Source organism: Cataglyphis hispanica, chromosome 25 (genome assembly GCF_021464435.1).
Source record: "Cataglyphis hispanica isolate Lineage 1 chromosome 25, ULB_Chis1_1.0, whole genome shotgun sequence".
NCBI lineage: Eukaryota > Metazoa > Arthropoda > Insecta > Hymenoptera > Formicidae > Cataglyphis > Cataglyphis hispanica.
Genome location: NC_065978.1, coordinates 1,653,515 through 1,659,514, shown reverse-complemented (window position 1 = coordinate 1,659,514; position 6,000 = coordinate 1,653,515). Strand labels below are relative to the sequence as shown.

Genomic DNA, 6,000 nt, shown 5'->3' with positions numbered 1-6,000 from the left:
TATCTTTATTTTTCTTTTTTTTTCCAGTTGTTTTAATAATTTAATATTTGAGTTCAATTAACACAATAGCAATATGTCAAATTATATTCCATTTATCAGAGTATAGATTCCCGCCAACTTATTCAGTCAAAAGTATTATAAAACTTGCAGTTGAACATTTCGAATGGCTGACGCAAAACTCGTTTCTTATGACGTATGTGTGTTGTTGCCACGGTAACCTTATTGTTAGTCGAACGGCAACACTCGAGCGAGACGCTTCGTTACTTCGTCGCGTTATTCTCGAAATTCGATTATTTCTTGTCAGCCTGCACTGATTGATTGATTCTCACGATTTATAAGCGTATATCTAGAGATGGCCATTTAATCGAAATAGGTATCTCAGCGATTTATTTAGTTAAACGTAAGACTTGGAATAGAATATTTCGATAGTTCGACTGACGCAACACTCGTTCGTTGCGGCGTATTTCCGTTGTCATGGTAACTGAACTCGATCGAAATCTATGGCACGAGCAATATCCGAGTAAAGTGACAATCATATTTTCCGGAGTTTGTACTCTCCGCGGATATTTATCACGAATCTTCACTTGTATATTTATTCTCTTATATTATAATACATATTAATCAGTCTCTGAAACACGCGAACGCATATTTATTTGAAGATATCTATTTATTTAAAGTGCAGATAGTCTACGAAAGTGCCAGAGCTAGGAGCAACAGGTCGCCGCGGCGGGTGACGCGTGAAATTGGTCGCGCAATTTTCGAATTCCCTGCACCGTTCGTCCAATTAGTCGTGCAGATGTCGCGCATAGCTTCGTGCAATCTTTTTCCGTTATTCTTTTTTCACATTATTTTTTCGCCTCGATCACCTCGACGTAATAGAGTGCGCGTCGCGCGTGATTAACGTTTGAAGCGTCGAACAAAATGTCGAGTGAGTGTCTTATTACTGTACGCGTGAGCGTAATATGAGATGTTTCTCATGAAGTGTTGTGAAGAAAGTGGAGGGACAATGAAAGACGGAGAAAGAAGAAAGCCCAAAGGAAGGAAGCACATTAGACGACGGAGCAATCGTGTCGAGTGAGTAATTTATATCTTAATTAATTTATTATTTGTTGAAGAGTGACAGAAAGAGAGGAAGAATAGATAAATAAATAAATAAATAGATTTATAATCTTTAGATATTTATATGTAATTATTTTATTTATAGATTTATAATATATTATTATTATAATGTTGAGATATACTCTTTTAAGTATATCTCATGTACAGCAATTATTCACAAAATGAAGTATAAAAAATATATTGTATTATTTATATTATTTATATATTAATTAGAAATTTTTATTTACATAAAACTTTAGAAAAATTTATATCTAATCATATATATTTGTCGGGAAAATTTTTCTTTTATTAAACTTGTGTTAAGAAAATATTATTAAATAAAAAATTTAATTTGTGCATAATGAATATTTTTTTAAATATTAATCAATGCTTTTTTATATATTTATATATACAATAATTCGATATTTGTATTTTACCGACCAACATTGTGTGCATTGCAACCTTTTCATTGCGCATCGTATCGGTGAGTACCAAATTATTTTCTATTTCAATTAGAGATTGGATCAGCTTCTTCAATATGTCAGTAAAAATTATATCAGACATACATATTAATATGTATAAGAAACGGAATATACATGTTAAAAAGAATTAGAAAGAAATGAAATCGTTTTTCTCGATTATCATATAAAAAAACTTTAAATCTGCAGTGATAAAAAATGCAAAACAGTAAAATATCTTGTTTTTAAATTATTTGTAGCCTTGTTGTTGAGGTTTTTTGAGATTTATATCTATAGTTATTATCATATAATTAACAAATTTAAAAAATTAAAATTATATAACAGCATAAAAATAGTACATGGATAATATACATATTAATATAGCTAAAATATTTATATATATATATATATATATAAACACATATATTGCGTAAACTTTTGTGTTCGATCTTCGTCCAAGAGACATAAATTACGAAGAGAGTTTAATAGAAATTTTGTATTCTAAAAATAATTGCTATTTTATTTGTAACAGTTTTGATAATAATCTATAAAATATATATTCTCATGATTCAGTTTGATTTTTAAATATATTATAAAGTATAGGTTCTTGAATCGCCTGAATTTCGCATTATGTGGCAAATTTTCATACCTTAAAATATTTTATATTTTTATACTTAAAAAATTTTTATACTTTAACGTTACATTTCTCAAATTGAAAGCAACTTCCACATAATTAAATATGTAACTCTGAAGCCTATATTTTACAATATATCAAAGTAAATCGTGAATCGAGAATATAAACTTTTAAATGATTACACAGACACATTATATTAGCTTATATAAAATAAAAATAAATTAGCATTTATAGAGAACACAGTGTAAGAAAGATTGTTAATTAATTTAGATGCATACTAATATTCTCTTCTTTTACCATCCCAAATATTTTTTAATACAATTTTAGATTTGCTTTGGCTTCCTTTTTATATATCATTTTCCATGGTTTAATATTATGTAAACTAATGCAAAAAAGCAATATTCAAAGAGATCTTTTAATATACATATATTACAAGCATATAAAGAAAGTCAAGAAATATTTGACACACACGCACACACAGTTACATAATGCATATTTCAAACTAATTTATTTAATTAAAAAACGCTTGTGAGAGATATAATTATATTTTAATTATATTTTAATTGCGCCAACTTTGTAACATCTTAATTTTTCATAGACTATTTCATAAACTATACACACAATTTATTGATTAATTTATTGATTTTATATTTATATAGGAAATTATAATAATATATAAATATAATAAATAATCAATAGATGACTCCCTTTATTCAAAAATCATTAAAATTAAAATCGAATTAGAATTAATTCTTTAATCTTCAATGTCCGAATCATCAATCAAAATAAATTTACCAACAATAAAACGTTCTCTATCTATAAATATCTAAAAATGCTACGTATAACAAGCACAATGATATTTATTATAACACTTTCGAAAACTCTCGACATTTTATGTGGGCGAGCGACACAAATGAAGTGAAGCGATCGGCTCGATTACTTATACTACCGAAAATGTTTTTTGGCCGGGGACGGATTGTATCGAGAGCGTTAATTGCGCGCTCCGGCATAGAAAACGCTGAAAACGCGCGGCGTTATATCGCACTTAATATCATATACGCAAAAATTTTTTATAAGTTTTGATTTATAAACCGTTTGATGTATCGCGCTGCACGAACGCGAGTAGCGCATTTTATACACACCGGGATGCATTACTGACGTTTTATGTATATCCCTCCTCCCCCTCCCCACCCCCCTCTTTTTCTCCGTCCCCGCGCGCACTTTGATCGACGGAAGAGCCAGGGCTGATGGAAAAATGCGGCGTGCATAACTCGATTATAGGCTGCACATACGTCGGCGTGTACACAAGCGTCGTTTTTACGCATCCCCAACGACGATGCCGATGCTGTGTGTGTGTGTGTGTGTGTGTGCGTGCGTGCGTGCGTGCGTGCGTGCGTGCGTGCGTGCTGTGTGTGTGTGTGTGTGTGTGTCGCCGCGCGCGGACGGAGAGCGGGATATTATACCTGATATCTGACGTTACGGGGGAGAGAGAGAGAGAGAGAGAGAGAGGGCAAGTGAAAATACACCGACGCTTCATTTACTCTTCGTAAATACAGCCGGATTAACCAGTTACCATCAATTTCGCATGAGGATCCTAATCGCGCCGCGCTCTTTGACATTCTCAGATCGGATTTGTTGTGACACGCGACTCGTTTTTTTTCTTTTTTTCGTAGATTAAGTTTAACTACGCTGTCGATACGAAATCTGCGGAAGTGGAGATAAAAGAAAAAATGCGCGAAAGCTCGAGAGAAAGAGAAAGAGGAAGAAAGAGAGAGAGAGAGAGAGAGAGCAATGTAAATGTTTGAAGAGTTAATTGATATAATTGAAAAATTGCGTTACTAGTGGAGCGTATATGTTTTAAAACACGCGTAATATTTTCAGAGTCAGAGCGGGAAATTGAACGATGCGCGCGTTCTATAAAAGTATTCATTATAGAATCGTGTATATAAAAAATATGTTTTTTATTTAATACTGCAGAAATATGACAGGAATACTGTAGTTTTAACATAGGTTTTTAACATAGTTTCGTTTTTTTTTTTTTTTATTTTTTTTTAAATGAAACATACTTACCATAATTTTTTATTTTTTTGCCTTGTTAAATGCTTTATCAATATATATATATATATATATATATATATATATATATATATATATATATATATATATATTTCGTGGAGATCTCTTGTAAAAATTATCTCAACCTCTTGTGTGTGTGTAATATATATATATATATATATATATATATATATATATATATATATATATATATTGCAATTCATAGAAATTTTTATAAAAGATAATTTCTGTTATTGTAAAATCTTATATTTTTTTCTAATTGCTTGTCTGTTTTATTTTTATTTTATCTTCTTCTATCTCGCAAGACATCATTATTCACACTTTACTGCTGTTACACTATTTTTTATTAATTATCTTAATCGCATTGCTACGATATTAATCTCATATCAAGCGTCCCTCGTTCTTGAGTCTCTTTTTATTTTCTTTATTTTCTTTTCTTTCTATATTTCTATATTTCTATATTATAATTGGTTTCTGTACTCTCTCAGAAAATATCGAGAGAGAAATATTGATATTTGATTATATCTTATATTTTTCGAATAAAAATAAAAAGAAAATTAAATAATATATAATTATTTAATCATCGTTATTTCGTGTCGCATCAATAAATGCGAGAAAAAGAAAAAACAGAAAACAAAAAATTAATCGTCATTGACGGTTCGTGGACGTCACTACAAAATAACGGACTAGCCTTTTAGAGTTTATCATTACCACCACCAGCACGCCGCCGCCGCCACCATCAGCACCACCACCACTTCCGCAAAATTTATTAAATGATTTATTTGATGTTTGCCGTACAACCCGCGTGTATATGTGTACGTATGCGTGCATACGTATATGCGCGCGAGTATCGAGCGCGGGCGCCACACAACCACCCACCCATCGGCTACTTCCACCCCCCACTCACCCGCGTTATCCCTTTCAGCCACCTTTGCGTATATACCCTGTGTGCCGGCCTGCACCATCGGCAGGCGCAGCCGAGCGTCCGCCAATTATTCAGCAAATGTTATAATTGGCGCATTCCATTACGCGTAATGGATCGCACTTAGCGGCTGCCGGTGTGATTGGGGCTACAGAACCGTAGAGAGGGGAGAGAGGAGAGGGAGCTGATGGCCGGTTGGCAAAGAGGGTGAGCGGGGAGAGCAGAAGGAGGCGAGCCCAATCTCGATAATACGACTGTAGTAAAGGATATGACCTGACGCATATGAGCTACTTGAAGATAGGAATGTCTATGCGCGGCATTGATTTTGAGGCAACAAAAAATAGGGATCTCTCAATTTTTATTTGCTGCGAACATGCGAAAATGCACAACATAGTAGTGAAGACATATGTTGGATATAAAGATGATAAAAGATGTAGGACATAATTCCATCATTTTGACACACAAACAATATTACAATTTATAAAAAATAAATTTTATAAGATTTTATGTTATAATTTATAGACATTTTTTTTTTATTTTTGTACTTGTGTGATGCATTTTATCAATTTATTGTAAGTAATTTATTTATTTATTATCATAAATAATTTCTCTTATATCTTTAATTGGCAAAATTGTTAATTTGATTCAATTATTTTAGGGGTTTACCGATGTTTATTTGCTCTAGTAACTCTAATAATATTCATATTCCCATATTCGTTACATCCAACGAGTTTATCAAGTATCTAATAATTCACGTGATTTTATATAATAATATGTAATAGTAATGAATATGCAGTATAGTGTAGCGAGTC

At 31.9% G+C, this 6,000-nt stretch overlaps 1 protein-coding gene across 2 annotated transcripts in view; it reads left to right on the top strand.

The window, feature by feature from the left end:
- The first annotated feature begins 245 nt into the window (after nt 1–245).
- LOC126858466 (uncharacterized) overlaps nt 246–6,000 on the top strand; it is an 83,499-nt gene continuing 77,744 nt past the window's right edge. Inside the window, exons 1-2 of one of the 2 annotated variants that reach the window (XM_050608819.1) lie at nt 246–373; nt 678–1,074. The gene's annotated coding sequence lies outside the window, so the exon portion shown is untranslated. Of the gene's footprint in view, nt 374–677; nt 1,075–6,000 lie in introns of those variants that run through there. The other variant, XM_050608824.1, reaches the window with a different exon arrangement.